Source organism: Protomyctophum bolini, assembly GCF_963924005.1.
Source record: "Protomyctophum bolini genome assembly, chromosome: 14".
Classification (NCBI taxonomy): Eukaryota; Metazoa; Chordata; class Actinopteri; order Myctophiformes; family Myctophidae; genus Protomyctophum; species Protomyctophum bolini.
In genome coordinates, this window is record NC_137875.1 from 1,456,555 (window position 1) to 1,473,733 (window position 17,179).

The following is a 17,179-nucleotide window of genomic DNA, read 5'->3' on the forward strand; positions in this document are numbered from 1 at the left end:
TGGATGTATGGGGCTGTCAATCAGATAGGACTGTTCTGTGTGGATGTATGGGGCTGTCAATCAGATAGGACTTTTCTGTTTGGATGTATGGGGCTGTCAATCAGATAGGACTTTTCTGTGTGGATGTATGGGGCTGTCAATCAGATAGGACTTTTCTGTGTGGATGTATGGGGCTGTCAATCAGATAGGACTTTTCTGTTTGGATGTATGGGCTGTCAATCAGATAGGACTTTTCTGTTTGGATGTATGGGGCTGTCAATCAGATAGGACTTTTCTGTGTGGATGTATGGGGCTGTCAATCAGATAGGACTTTTCTGTGTGGATGTATGGGGCTGTTAATCAGATAGGACTTTTCTGTTTGGATGTATGGGGCTGTCAATCAGATAGGACTTTTCTGTTTGGATGTATGGGCTGTCAATCAGATAGGACTTTTCTGTTTGGATGTATGGGGCTGTCAATCAGATAGGACTTTTCTGTGTGGATGTATGGGGCTGTCAATCAGATAGGACTTTTCTGTGTGGATGTATGGGGCTGTCAATCAGATAGGACTTTTCTGTTTGGATGTATGGGGCTGTCAATATGATAGGACTTTTCTGTGTGGATGTATGGGGCTGTCAATCAGATAGGACTTTTCTGTTTGGATGTATGGGGCTGTCAATCAGATAGGACTTTTCTGTGTGGATGTATGGGGCTGTCAATCAGATAGGACTTTTCTGTTTGGATGTATGGGGCTGTCAATCAGATAGGACTTTTCTGTGGGGATGTATGGGGCTGTCAATCAGATAGGACTTTTCTGTGGGGATGTATGGGGCTGTCAATCAGATAGGACTTTTCTGTCGGGATGTATGGGGCTGTCAATCAGATAGGACTTTTCTGTGTGGATGTATGGGGCTGTCAATCAGATAGGACTTTTATGTGTGGATGTATGGGGCTGTCAATCAGATAGGACTTTTCTGTGTGGATGTATGGGGCTGTCAATCAGATAGGACTTTTCTGTTTGGATGTATGGGCTGTCAATCAGATAGGACTTTTCTGTGTGGATGTATGGGGCTGTCAATCAGATAGGACTTTTCTGTGTGGATGTATGGGGCTGTCAATCAGATAGGACTTTTATGTGTGGATGTATGGGGCTGTCAATCAGATAGGACTTTTCTGTGTGGATGTATGGGCTGTCAATCAGATAGGACTGTTCTGTGTGGATGTATGGGGCTGTCAATCAGATAGGACTGTTCTGTGTGGATGTATGGGGCTGTCAATCAGATAGGACTTTTCTGTGTGGATGTATGGGGCTGTCAATCAGATAGGACTGTTCTGTGTGGATGTATGGGGCTGTCAATCAGATAGGACTTTTCTGTGTGGATGTATGGGGCTGTCAATCAGATAGGACTTTTCTGTGTGGATGTATGGGGCTGTCAATCAGATAGGACTTTTCTGTTTGGATGTATGGGGCTGTCAATCAGATAGGACTTTTCTGTGTGGATGTATGGGGCTGTCAATCAGATAGGACTGTTCTGTTTGGATGTATGGGGCTGTCAATCAGATAGGACTTTTCTGTGTGGATGTATGGGCTGTCAATCAGATAGGACTTTTCTGTTTGGATGTATGGGGCTGTCAATCAGATAGGACTTTTCTGTGTGGATGTATAGGGCTGTCAGTCAGATAGGACTTTTCTGTGTGGGTCAATCAGATAGGACTTTTCTGTGTGGATGTATGAGCTGTCAATCAGTTTTTTCATGTAATATGAAACTGAAAGCATGGAATCATAGCTTCAAATTGACATTGGTTATTCAGTTGACCCACCAGTTTAGGAGATATGGCTTATAGAGTAATGTCTTGCAGAGAAACAGCTGAGAGTTGAGAAAACAGGCTTGAAAGGTTCACTTCTGTGGACTCTAACATTACACCTAGTTACATGTTGAAGCATTTTTTTCATATTTACATGTCTTCTGTGGACTCTAACATTACACCTAGCTACATGTTGAAGCATTTTTTTCATATTTACATGTCTTCTGTGGACTCTAACATTACACCTAGCTACATGTTGAAGCATTTATTTCATATTTACATGTCTTCTGTGGACTCTAACATTGTCACCTAGCTACATGTTGAAGCATTTATTTCATATTTACATTACTTCTGTGGTCTCTAACATTACACCTAGCTACATGTTTAAGCATTTATTTCATATTTACATGTCTTCTGTGGACTCTAACATTACACCTAGCTACATGTTGAAGCATTTATTTCATATTTACATGTCTTCTGTGGACTCTAACATTGTCACCTAGCTACATGTTGAAGCATTTATTTCATCTTTACATGTCTTCTGTGGACTCTAACATTGTCACCTAGCTACATGTTGAAGCATTTATTTCATATTTACATGTCTTCTGTGGACTCTAACATTACACCTAGCTACATGTTGAAGCATTTATTTCATATTTACATGTCTTCTGTGGACTCTAACATTGTCACCTAGCTACATGTTGAAGCATTTATTTCATCTTTACATGTCTTCTGTGGACTCTAACATTGTCACCTAGCTACATGTTGAAGCATTTATTTCATATTTACATGTCTTCTGTGGACTCTAACATTACACCTATAGCTACATGTTGAAGCATTTATTTCATATTTACATGTCTTCTGTGGACTCTAACATTACACCTATAGCTACATGTTGAAGCATTTATTTCATATTTATTTTGATTAATCCATTTGAGTCGTCCACATCCCTACCGGTGAGGAGCCCCCACCGGGAGGACGTAGAGCCTTCCTCCTCCTGTTTGTTTTATGGGATAACTTTTTCATTTCTTGTTGGTCGTCATGGCTGCCAGTTCCCACCTGATGTTGTGTCAATTCTCAATTCTCCTTTCATTAATTGTCAATGGCAAAATTGACAATCATTTTGGAGATCTCACACATCTTCAGCATCACACGTTTTTTTTTATAAGATGTGTGTGGATGTCCTGGGTCTAATTTTAATGGTACGCACACACGCACGCACGTTGAGATCTCAACGTTCTCTCACACACACACACACACACACACACACACACACACACACACACACACACACACACACACACACACACACACACACACACACACACACAATGGCTGATCTGTGTGTAGAATGGAATGCAATGTAATTGAGTAGAATGGGTCTTCTCAGAGAGAGAGAGAGAGAGAGAGAGAGAGGGAGGGAGAGAGGGAGAGATGGAGAGAGAGAGAGAGATATATGAATGCATGCATGCCCCACTAACCCCAGCCTAGAATGTAACACCCATTCTATGTGTTGTCATAACCGTCATAAAGTGAGAGTGCCAGTTCTCATTTGCTAGATGTTAGTGCCAGTTGCTAGTGCCAGTTGCTAGTGCCAGTTGCTAGTGAGAGTGCCAGTTGCTAGTGCCAGTTGCTAGTGCCAGTTGCTAGTGCCAGCAACTGGCACTAGCAGGTTGAGGTTGTACCGGTCAGTACAACAGTATCAGACTGAGGTTGTACCGGTCAGTACAACAGTATCAGACTGAGGTTGTACCGGTCAGTACAACAGTATCAGACTGAGGTTGTACCGGTCAGTACAACAGTATCAGACTGAGGTTGTACCGGTCAGTACAACAGTATCAGACTGAGGTTGTACTGGTCAGTACAACAGTTTCAGACTGAGGTTGTACTGGTCAGTACAACAGTATCCGACTGAGGTTGTACCGGTCAGTACAACAGTATCAGACTGAGGTTGTACCGGTCAGTACAACAGTATCAGACTGAGGTTGTACCGGTCAGTACAACAGTATCAGACTGAGGTTGTACCGGTCAGTACAACAGTATCAGACTGAGGTTGTACCGGTCAGTACAACAGTATCAGACTGAGGTTGTACCGGTCAGTACAACAGTATCAGACTGAGGTTGTACCGGTCAGTACAACAGTATCAGACTGAGGTTGTACCGGTCAGTACAACAGTATCAGACTGAGGTTGTACCGGTCAGTACAACAGTATCAGACTGAGGTTGTACCGGTCAGTACAACAGTATCAGACTGAGGTTGTACCGGTCAGTACAACAGTATCAGACTGAGGTTGTACCGGTCAGTACAACAGTATCAGACTGTGGTTGTACCGGTCAGTACAACAGTATCAGACTGAGGTTGTACCGGTCAGTACAACAGTATCAGACTGAGGTTGTACCGGTCAGTACAACAGTATCAGACTGAGGTTGTACTGGTCAGTTACTGGTCAGTCTCTGCATCACATGTTTCCATTCCTGTCTCTGCGGTGAAGTCCTGAGTCCTGAAGACTCACCGCTGTGTCTCGTAACCCAACCGGTGGGGGGGATGAAGCCCTCAGCGGTGAGATGTGTAACGTGATCACCCTCTGTGAACCAGACACCATAGCATAGCACAGCTTCTTAATCAGTTCTGGGCGGAAACCCCTCTTTGGTGTGTTAAGCATTGTGTTCATGCTTTTAAGCTCTTGAAGAACAGCAGATCTACAAGCTCGTAGCGGCACCATAGTGCCGCGCGCTACGAGCTTGCAGATCTGCTGTTCTTGAAAAATCGTGAAAATGTGGTGCAAATCTTTGAATATATATTATTATTTCAGAGCGAAGGTTTTTAACTCAAATCTTTGGGGAGGTGGGGGTCCCTGGAACAACGTATTTTCAGATGGTGGACAATTACAGATAATTCTGGGGGTCCTTGACATGAAATAGTTTGAGAACGACTGATATAGAAAACTGTCATGATTTAGAAGACATTTCTAGAATCGTCCTCAGATCTAAATGGGTGTAGTGAAGCTCAACCAGGGAAACTCCCCCTGCTGGAGGGGAGAGGAACTGGTTGGAATAACGTGTTCCTTCCACGCGCTACGTCCAACCAGGGAAACTCCCCCCTGTCAGGTGTAAAGGAGCGACTTGGACTCCTCATGCGTAAAGGAAGCATGAGTTCAAGTCCGTTGCTCTCCCCAGGTTGGCGGAGGGTGTGTAGAGCCCAGGATCACAATAGAATTAGATGATTGACACAGGGGTGAAAAATGGGTTACAAAATCGTGGGATCAAAAATATATTTTAGGAAAGGTTTTTCTGAAAACCTAGGTTAGGTTTTTTACAAGGTGTTTTATTTTTGAGTGGTGCAACCACTCTTACATCCAGCAATGTCCGTGTACCTGTTTGTGTACCTGTGTGAGCATGAGTGGTGTGCGTGAAATTGGAACGAGAGAAGTATGTGACATTGCTGCCACCTGCTGGACGCAAATCCAACTTCTGACAGAGAGAGAGGAGTTGCACCACTCGGTTCACTTTTTTAAAAAATCTGCCTCAGGTCTAAATGGGTTAATACAACCCCCCCCCCCCCATGTTTTCAGATGGGGGTCGGAGGGCAAACGCGTGAAAACGTTTCGCAGGCTTTGCTGTACAGAGCCGAGACCCCCGCGGACCTCCCCCCCCCGGCTGAACTCCCCCGCCTTCAGCGAAGTGTGTGTGTGTGTGTGTGTGTGTGTGTGTGTGTGTGTGTGGCGCGTGAAAACATGTAATGATGTTTTTGGTGGTAAAGGTCATTGTCAGAAGAAAGTCTCTCGAGATGAGTTGTACATTTTCTAAATGTCATACTGCGTCTGTCTGTCTGTCTGTCTGTTTCTTTTAATTCTGACTGAGGAATGGAATTCAAGCTACACAATCTCAACTGACCGGTACAACCTCAGTCTGATACTGTTGTACTGACCAGTACAACCACAGTCTGATACTGTTGTACTGACCGGTACAACCTCAGTCTGATACTGTTGTACTGACCACTACAACCACAGTCTGATACAGTTGTACTGACCGGTACAACCTCAGTCTGATACTGTTGTACTGACCAGTACAACCACAGTCTGATACTGTTGTACTGACCGGTACAACCACAATCTGATACTGTTGTACTGACCACTACAACCACAGTCTGATACTGTTGTACTGACCGGTACAACCTCAGTCTGATACTGTTGTACTGACCGGTACAACCACAGTCTGATACTGTTGTACTGACCGGTACGAACCACAGTCTGATACTGTTGTACTGACCACTACAACCTCAGTCTGATACTGTTGTACTGACAGGTACAACCTCAGTCTGATACTGTTGTACTGACCGGTACAACCACAGTCTGATACTGTTGTACTGACCACTACAACCACAGTCTGATACTGTTGTACTGACCGGTACAACCACAGTCTGATACTGTTGTACTGACCGGTACGAACCACAGTCTGATACTGTTGTACTGACCGGTACGAACCACAGTCTGATACTGTTGTACTGACCGGTACAACCTCAGTCTGATACTGTTGTACTGACCGGTACAACCACAGTCTGATACTGTTGTACTGACCGGTACGACCACAGTCTGATACTGTTGTACTGACCGGTACAACCTCAGTCTGATACTGTTGTACTGACCGGTACAACCACAGTCTGATACTGTTGTACTGACCGGTACAACCACAGCACACAACCATATAAGGACATGTCTACTTGTCGTCCGTGTCGGGTTCCTGATCTCTGATTCTCTGCTGTAAAGTGACTCCACTGTCTGTGTGTGTGTGTGTGTGTGTGTGTGTGTGTGTGTGTGTCAGGTGATCCATGTCATGTTTTCTCTCTCTCTCTCTCTCTGTCAGGCTAACGGAGGAAGAGAAGAACAGAAACAGGACTGTTGAAGACGGAGGAGACCGGAAGGGAGATGAACCCACAACCTACTAGTGCCCTGGCTCAAGAGGTGAGTGTTCTGTCTGGGTTTCAGCCTGCTATGCACCGCACGCATGCACGTACATACGCACGCACGTACGTACGTACGTACACACGTACATACGCACGCACGTACGTACGTACACACGTACGCACGTACATACGCACGCACGCACTACCTGTTGGTACATAATTCAGAGCACATGGCTAGCTACCTTGTCACCTCTCCTGTCATGTCTCACTTCCTGTCTGCTTTCCGACCTCCCTACTAGGGCATTAAGCAACTAGTCCACTATTCAACTAGTGGACTATTCAACTAGTCCACTATTCAACTAGTCCACTATTCAACTAGTGGACTATTCAACTAGTGGACTATTCAACTAGTGGACTATTCAACTAGTGGACTGTTCAACTATTCAACTAGTCAACTATTCAACTATTCAACTAGTCAACTATTCAACTAGTCAACTATTCAACTATTCAACTAGTCAACTATTCAACTATTCAACTAGTCAACTATTCAACTAGTCAACTATTCAACTATTCAACTATTCAACTAGTCGACTATTCAACTAGCCCCTCTTTCCCCCCCCACTGTATATGTTTCTTTTCCCTTTTTACCTCCTTTATGATGAAATCCTGTTCTGTTCTTTGACTATCTAGAAGTGTCTATTTGTACGTCTCTAAATGTTTTAATAATAATAATAATAAAACTTTATTTGTATAGCACCTTTCATGACATGAAATGCAGCTCAAAGTGCTTTACAGAAAAATGGAGAATAAAAGAAAAGCAAGGCAACAACATTAAAAAACAAGCAGTAATGCAATACAGTGAGGACATGAATTGACATGAACAAAAATAAAAAATAAAATATCAATTAAAAGCAATGTTGTAGAAGTGGGTCTTGAGCTGAGCTTTAAAAATGTCTACAGAGGCTGCCTGTCGAAGGTACAGTGGGAGTTTGTTCCATGCCGACGGCCCGTAGAAGCAAAAAGCTTCTTCCCCGTATTTTTTTAGTTGCCATTTCTTTTAGGCAAAGCGAGCAGGCCGGCAGTGGAAGACCTTAGGGGGCGGTTTGGGACATATTTAGGCAGGCAGTCATTTAGGTAGGAAGGTGCGAGACCATTGAGAGCTTTATAGACAAGTAAAATAATTTTAAAATCAATCCTAAAAACAACCGGAAGCCAGTGCAGTGAAGCCAAAACTGGAGTAATATGTTCTCTCAGTTCTAGTTAAAACTCTGGCTGCTGCATTTTGGACAAGTTGTAATCTGTCGGTTGTTTTCTTAGGCAGTCCTGAAAAAAGTGCATTGCAGTAATCAAGCCGAGAGAAAACAAAGGCGTGGATTAGCGTTTTTGCATCGTCCAAGGACAAATAGGCTCTGATTCGTGCAATATTTCTAAGGTGAAAAAAGGCAATCTTGGTAAAATGATTAATGTGTGAATTAAAATTAAATTCAGAATCAATAATAACCCCCAGGTTCTTTACTGTACTGTTACTTTCTACAGTCAGGTTACCAAGTCTGCTTATTATTGATTATTTCTGTTCACTAGAACCGATTATGAGAACTTCTGTCTTATCCTCATTTAGCTTGAGAAAGTTCTCACTCATCCAACATTTGATGCTAGACAGACAGGTCAACAGCGGGTCTAAAGCACAGCGATCATCTGGAGCCAATTTTGATGAATTTAACATGGTGGACCCTGTTGTAAACAAGTGTAATGCTTAATTGGGTCGTCCACTCACAGTTAACAGTCTTTGTATTGAGTTTGTGCTTGAAATGTACTGTAATTCTGCAAACTGTTAATACATATTTCAATCAATCAATGAATTGACTAGTGAATCCACTAGTGGACCTTGTTGGTACTAGTTGATGAGAAAATAATGTTATTTATAATCTTTTTGTTTGGCCTCAAGATCTAGCTAGGCGGGAAATTGCTGTTTTCAATGCATGATAGTTCAGTTGGTGATACAAGCATGAAATTTGGTACAGATGTCCTTCATATGTCCCTAATCGATAATCAACCTCGGGCCACGCAGAATTCCAATTTTTTCAAGGTGGCCCGCCAGTTTTAAAAATGGCTGCAACTGTAAATACGTTTTGGACTATTAGCTAGGCGGGAATAAAGGTGATAGTTCCGTTGGTGATACAAGCATGAAATTTGGTACAGATGACCTTTATATGACCATAATCGATAATCAACCTCGGGCCACGCAAAATTCCTCCATTTTCCAAGATGGCCGCCAGAAATTGCATAAATGTACATCTGCTCATGGTTAATCCACAGTTGGCGATACAAGCATGACATTTGGCACAGATGACCTTTATATGACCATAATCGATAATCAACCTCGGGCCACGCAAAATTCCTCCATTTTCCAAGATGGCCGCCAGTTTGCAATTGGACAGCTAGGCGGGAATAGAGGTGATAGGTCAGTTGGTGATACAAGCATGAAATTTGGTACAGATGACCTTTATATGACCATAATCGATAATCAACCTCGGGCCACGCAAAATTCCTCCATTTTCCAAGATGGCCGCCAGAAATTGCATAAATGTACATCTGCTCATGGTTAATCCACAGTTGGCGATACAAGCATGAAATTTGGCACAGATGACCTTTATATGACCATAATCGATAATCAACCTCGGGCCACGCAAAATTCCTCCATTTTCCAAGATGGCCGCCAGTTTGCAATTGGACAGCTAGGCGGGAATAGAGGTGATAGGTCAGTTGGTGATACAAGCATGAAATTTGGTACAGATGACCTTTATATGACCATAATCGATAATCAACCTCGGGCCACGCAAAATTCCTCCATTTTCCAAGATGGCCGCCAGAAATTGCATAAATGTACATCTGCTCATGGTTAATCCACAGTTGGCGATACAAGCATGAAAATTGGCACAGATGACCTTTATATGACCATAATCGATAATCAACCTAGGGCCACGCAGAATTCCAATTCTTTCAAGGTGGCCCGCCAGTTTTAAAAATGGCTGCAACTGTAAATACGTTTTGGACTATATGACCTTGCTGGGGCTGTAAATATTTTATTTCCCCACAATTTGATATAAGAGAATATGTTCTGGAGGTATTTCTACTAAGTACAATAAAGAATATATATATTGGGTTCCAATATGGCGGCATTTTTTGAGAGATGAGATGAGAGAGATATACTTTATTAATCCCAGAGGGGAAATTGCAGTGTTACAGCAGCAAAGTGCATAGAGTTAAAAACTAAAACCTACAAAGCTACTGGACAGACAGAAAAACACAAAAAACAGACACAAAGGACATAAACACACAAGACCAGGACCATATGGGTGGGGGGGCAGATCTTAATGCTTCTGTGTATTGTGTAGTGTGATGGCAGTTGGCATAAAGGACTGTCTGTAGCGTTCCGTCCGGATCAAGGGGAGTGTGAGCCTACTGCTGAAGGTGCTCGTCCTTTCCCGCAGCACACCATGGAAGGAGTGGGAGGGATTTTCCAGCATGGAGTTCAGCTTATCCCCGATCCTCCTCTCCACCACTGACTGTAGGCTCTCCATTCGGAGGCCAACAACAGAACTGGCCTTCTTTATGATTTTGTTGATCCTGTTGAGCTCCCCGGCCTTGATGCCCCCTCCCCAGCATACCACAGCATAGAATAAAATGCTGGCCACAACCGACTGGTAAAACATAACCAGTAGCCTGCTACATACTCCGAAGGACCTGAGCCTCCTCAGGAGGTACAGTCTGCTCTGTCCCTTCTTGTAGACGGCCTCAGTATTGTCTTTCCAGTCCAGGTCCTTGTTCAGGTGGACACCCAGGAATTTATAGGAGTCCACGATCTCCACCTCCTCTCCCTGGATGGTGATGGGTGCTGGGGTCCTCCTCTTACTCCGCCTAGCGTCGAACACCAGCTCTTTTGTTTTTTTAATGTTCAGCAGCAGGTGGTTCTGTTCCGCCCAGTCGATGAAGTTCTCCACCACTCTCCTGTACTCCTTTTTCAAATATGGCTGCCGGTATATTGCATAAATGTACTGTTCATGGTTAATGCACAGTTGGTGATATAAACATTTGTCACAGATCACTTTTATACCACCCTAATTCATAATCAACCGTGGGCCACGCAGAATTCCTGAATATTTCAAGATGGCTGACAGGTTTTCAAAATCTTCCCAGCCCAATTGACAATTTTTAAATATTGTATAGTGTCATTGCACTACCAGGGCACACTGGTTGACACTATAGCTGTGAGACTCAGCATGGGGTTCAATGCTAGCTATTAATTAATATTTTTTCTAGTTTCCTAAATGTTGTTTAGGTTGCCCCAAATTAAACTTAAACAGCCGCACCTAAATTGACAGGATGTGCCAGCGCGGGAGAGCCGAGCCAAGGAAGACGGGGCTTTAGTCTTTCGGACGGTGTACAGATCACACAGGAATTAAATAGCATTGGATGGATGATCGGACTGGGGGTAGGATAGTCATGTTATTATCTGAGCCCAGTTGTATCCCATACTGTAAAGTGTATCTTTTTTTTCATTGGTGGTAAAAGGATAAACCCTCGGCCTACGAAATTGCAATGGACACACAGGCAGAAATGCCATCATGTTCATCACAGGAAAACAGTACATCTAGTACAACCTATTGGAATTAGTGCTGTTTGTGCCAGCGTTCTACAGTTGAGAAGCTAGTTGATGCCACTAGCAGTGGTTATGTGACATTGGCTACCAATATTCCCCAGTTTTACGAACTGAATTGCATGCCAATAATGTTTGACCCCAAGCGACTTGATGACGGTGATGGAATTCAGTTGACACTTGAGAGGAACAAAGCCACATACCATGATTCATGTAAACTGAAGTTTAAAGCAACAAAATTGGAAAGAAAAAGGAAGTCCAAGTCATCAGAAGAGAAGTGTGAAGTACCTTGTGCTAAGTTCACTCGCAGCAGCCTTAATAAGACTTCTGCAGAAGCTGATTATGAAACGACAGGAGAGTGTTTCATATGTAACCAGACAGACACAAAGAAGAATCTGAGAGAAGCGATGTCTCTCACAATGACTACCAAGCTGCAGAGAATTGCCCAAAACCTGCTGGACGATAACCTTCTGGCAAAGCTCAGTGTTGGAGACGTAGTTTCCCAAGAGTCATATTGAAAAATATGCCGCCATATTGGAACCTAATGTTATCTCACTTGGTAGAAATACCTCCAGGACATATCTTATACCAAAATTAGGGGAAATTCTAAGTTTTATAGACCCCGCAAATTGTTGTAGTCCAAAACGTATGTCCAAATTGCAAACTGGCGGCCATCTTGGAAAATGGAGGAATTTTGCGTGGCCCGAGGTTGATTATCGATTATGGTCATATAAAGGTCATCTGTACCAAATTTCATGCTTGTATCACCAACTGACCTATCACCTCTATTCCCGCCTAGCTGTCCAATTGCAAACTGGCGGCCATCTTGGAAAATGGAGGAATTTTGGTGGCCCGAGGTTGATTATCGATTATGGTCATATAAAGGTCATCTGTGCCAAATTTCATGCTTGTATCGCCAACTGTGGATTAACCATGAGCAGATGTACATTTATGTAATTTCTCAGCAGCCATTTTGAAAAATATACCGCCATATTGGAACCTAATGTTATTGTTTTATCTCACTTGGTAGAAATACCTCCAGGACATATCTTATACCAAAATTAGTGGAAATTCTAAGTTTTATAGGCCCCGCGAATTGGTGTAGTCCAAAACGTATAGGTCCAATTGCAAATTGGCGGCCATCTTGGAAAATGGAGGAATTTTGCGTGGCCCGAGGTTGATTATCGATTATGGTCATATAAAGGTCATCTGTACCAAATTTCATGCTTGTATCACCAACTGAACTATCACCTCTATTTCCCGCCTAGCTAATCAGGTAGATTATAGTTATAGTCACCAATGTACACAGTTTTTAAATACAAAGTACAAATATTTATTTCAATCTTTTCCAATCTTTTTCCAATGCCCTGCTTCTTACCTTCTAACCTTTCCTACCTCCTTATCGACAACCTTTCCTATCTCCTTAACTTCCTACCTCCGTAGCTCCGTAGCTTACCACTGGTTGAACACCACTGTTCTAGTGAAACATCCCATAACAGAATACAGTACAGTACACTGGTGGTCCCCGGACCACTGGTTGAACACCACTGTTCTAGTGAAACATCCCATAACAGAATACAGTACAGTACACTGGTGGTCCCCGGACCACTGGTTGAACACCACTGTTCTAGTGAAACATCCCATAACAGAATACATTACGCTTTACAGTGGTCCCCGGACCACTGGTTGAACACCACTGTTCTAGTGAAACATCCCATAACAGAATACAGTACAGTACACTGGTGGTCCCCGGACCACTGGTTGAACACCACTGTTCTAGTGAAACATCCCATAACAGAATACATTACGCTTTACAGTGGTCCCCGGACCACTGGTTGAACACCACTGTTCTAGTGAAACATCCCATAACAGAATACAGTACAGTACACTGGTGGTCCCCGGACCACTGGTTGAACACCACTGTTCTAGTGAAACATCCCATAACAGAATACAGTACAGTACACTGGTGGTCCCCGGACCACTGGTTGAACACCACTGTTCTAGTGAAACATCCCATAACAGAATACAGTACAGTACACTGGTGGTCCCCGGACCACTGGTTGAACACCACTGTTCTAGTGAAACATCCCATAACAGAATACAGTACAGTACACTGGTGGTCCCCGGACCACTGGTTGAACACCACTGTTCTAGTGAAACATCCCATAACAGAATACAGTACGCTTTACAGTGGTCCCCGGACCACTGGTTGAACACCACTGTTCTAGTGAAACATCCCATAACAGAATACAGTACGCTTTACAGTGGTCCCCGGACCACTGGTTGAACACCACTGTTCTAGTGAAACATCCCATAACAGAATACAGTACGCTTTACAGTGGTCCCCGGACCACTGGTTGAACACCACTGTTCTAGTGAAACATCCCATAACAGAATACAGTACGCTTTACAGTGGTCCCCGGACCACTGGTTGAACACCACTGTTCTAGTGAAACATCCCATAACAGAATACAGTACGCTTTACAGTGGTCCCCGGACCACTGGTTGAACACCACTGTTCTAGTGAAACATCCCATAACAGAATACAGTACAGTACACTGGTGGTCCCCGGACCACTGGTTGAACACCACTGTTCTAGTGAAACATCCCATAACAGAATACAGTACAGTACACTGGTGGTCCCCGGACCACTGGTTGAACACCACTGTTCTAGTGAAACATCCCATAACAGAATACAGTACAGTACACTGGTGGTCCCCGGACCACTGGTTGAACACCACTGTTCTAGTGAAACATCCCATAACAGAATACAGTACAGTACACTGGTGGTCCCCGGACCACTGGTTGAACACCACTGTTCTAGTGAAACATCCCATAACAGAATACAGTACAGTACACTGGTGGTCCCCGGACCACTGGTTGAACACCACTGTTCTAGTGAAACATCCCATAACAGAATACAGTACAGTACACTGGTGGTCCCCGGACCACTGGTTGAACACCACTGTTCTAGTGAAACATCCCATTGTGTTCATTTTTAATGTGAGGGTGAAATAATTTTATAATGTTGAACAAGACATGAATATTTCACATGGTTCATTAATATATCATGTGTGTGTGTGTGTGTGTGTGTGTGTGTGTGTGTGTGTGTGTGTGTGTGTGTGTGTGTGTGTGTGTGTGTGTGTGTGTGTGTGTGTGTGTGTGTGTGTGTGTGTGTGTGTGTGTGTGTGTGTGTGTGTGTGTGTGTGTGTGTGTGTGTGTGTGTGTGTGTGTGTGCGTGCGTGCGTGCGTGCGTGCGTGCGTGCGTGTGCGTGTGATCTGCTGTTCACTGACAGCTGGTAAAGTACATGTTCCAGTTCATGTTTGTATTCATTGTATTTATATATTTTATTCAGTTCTACATTGATCCACATTTCTGTAAAAGTGCCAGTTTATATACATCTGAACTGTGAACTGTCAACTCTGCAGTTGTAAATAAAAAAAATAAAAAATGTAATCATCTTAGATTTGTATATAAGCAGAAACGGCAATACGAGTGGCTCTCAGCCTTGTTCACGTCAAGGACTAATTATATGAATTAATTAATTATTAATATGAATTCTGCGGAACCTGTACTCTGTAACTCTGAGAGTGTACGTGTGCATTTGGTTCCATTTGTACACTCTCAGAGTTAAACTCAGAGTTAAATTAACAGTAATTTTACAATATAAATTGCTGGTCCCAGAGATAGAAATGCCATTAAAGGAGAATTCCATACTAAAAGGCTTTCTTACCTTTCTTTGTAGTCGTTACGTCCCCATCAAAGAGGTCCAGGTGTTATTTTGTGCAAAAGCTCCTTATTGGCTATTTCCCCTACCATAAGCCCTCAATTAATTGCATTGAATTGAATGGGGCTATGGGGTGTTGTGCTAATTAGCTTATTTCCATCGAAATAAGTAGTAAACTGTGCCGTTTGGGTTATTATTTACATTATGAAGAGAGGATATATACAAAAAATATATAATTTTGAGCGATGGAAATAAGCGAATTAGCACAACACCCCATACATCCCATTCAATTCAATGCAATTAATTTAGGGCTTATGGTAGGGGAAATAGCCAATAAGGAGCTTTATTTTTTTTGTAAACTTTATTTTTACATTGTAATAAGGAGCTTTTGCACAAAATAAACACCTCTTTGATGGGGACGTAACAACTACAAAGAAAGGTAAGAAAGCCTTTTAGTATGGAATTCTCCTTTAACCCATTCTGACCGGGCACCCATTTTGGTGTTATAGCATCATGTTATGCTTTAGCTATTGAAAAATAGCAGATCTACAAGCTCATATCGCGCCACCGAGTGGCGCGATACGAGCTTGTAGGTCTGCTATTTTTGAAAAATTCGAAGAACGACTGACATTTTTAGAATCTGATCTCAGGTCAGAATGGGGTTCATCAGACCAGTGTGTGTCCAGTGGAAACCTCGTATGAATCTGATCTCAGGTCAGAATGGGTTAAATAGTGGACCGTAGACCGATTCAGTTCAAACGGGTTGAGAATCACTGCTATAGCCGTGCACACAGGCTCCCTGGCATTATCTCTTTAACCCATTCTGACCTGAGATCAGATTCATACGAGGTTTCCACTGGACACACACTGGTCTGAATAACCCATTCTGACCTGAGATCAGATTCTAAAAATGTCAGTCGTTCTTCAAATTTTTCAAAAATAGCAGACCTACAAGCTCGTATCGCGCCACTCGGTGGCGCGCTATGAGCTTGTAGATCTGCTATTTTTCAATAGCTAAAGCATAACATGATGCTAAACACCAAAATGGGTGCCCGGTCAGAATGGGTTAATGTGGAAAAGGTCTGGGAAACACTGCTCTAAGCCAGGGGTAACTTCTCAACGTCTTTTTGGCCGGGGACCCCCGGAAAAAATGCTTTGGCCATGTCTCGCAAACCCTAGTATTATTGTGATGACCATTAGACTCCCCACACTCTCCCCAGTCAGAGATTTAATTAATTAATTAATGCATGAATAGAAGTTTTGTTCAGGATGTCATTTGCATACAGATGGGGAGGGGCTTCTGTGCCACAAAATCAATCTTATTCACATCCACGTAGGTGGTGTTTTTTATTTTTATTTCCCCCCCCCCCCACATAAATGGTGATGTTCTGAATGTGGCCTCATTTTGACCTGTATTTGACCGTCTGTGTGTGTGTGTGTGTGTGTGTGTGTGTGTGTGTGTGTGTGTGCGCGTGCGATCAATGCTACCAATCAGATTGAGTTCCTCTTCTCTCTCCATCAATCTCTGCCTGAGGGCTCTCTGCCCCCCCGACACACACACACACACACACACACACACACACACACACACACACACACACACACACACACACACACACACACACCCTAGTCCATGTATTTGAGAGAGTGTCCTCATTGTAGCCATATTGATCTAAACTTCACTCTAATGATGTCAGATAGAGAGAGAGAGGGGGAGAGAGAGAGGGGGGAGAGAGAGAGATTGAGGGAGAGAGAGAGAGAGAAAGAGACAGACGTGAACAGTTCATAAGCCATCATATCCATGTTGCTGCTGCTGCTGCTGCATGGAGCTAGCGTGCTAACGGGCTAAGCTCTGCCCAACAGGACTGAGAGCTAGCAGAGGATGCTAGCATGCTAACCGGCTAACTTCTGTGCCAACAGGACTGAGAGCTAGCAGAGGATGCTAACCTCCGTGCTAAAGGGCAGTCCTCCATACTGTCTCTGACCATCCAACTTTTCGTCGGAAAGCTCCGGTGCAACTACAACATGACGTCACTCGCAACTTCTGAGACGCATTCCTCGGAATTTTTGTTCTGAAAGCTGCGCTCCCAGATGTCGTGACTCTCC

At 43.4% G+C, this 17,179-nt stretch overlaps 1 protein-coding gene across 1 annotated transcript in view; it reads left to right on the top strand.

Moving 5' to 3' along the window:
• The window catches only part of tjap1 (tight junction associated protein 1 (peripheral)), a 55,312-nt gene that overhangs the window by 4,062 nt on the left and 34,071 nt on the right, over positions 1-17,179 (top strand). The window contains exon 2 of the mRNA XM_080782085.1: positions 6,649-6,746. The gene's annotated coding sequence lies outside the window, so the exon portion shown is untranslated. The remainder of the gene's footprint in view (positions 1-6,648; positions 6,747-17,179) is intronic.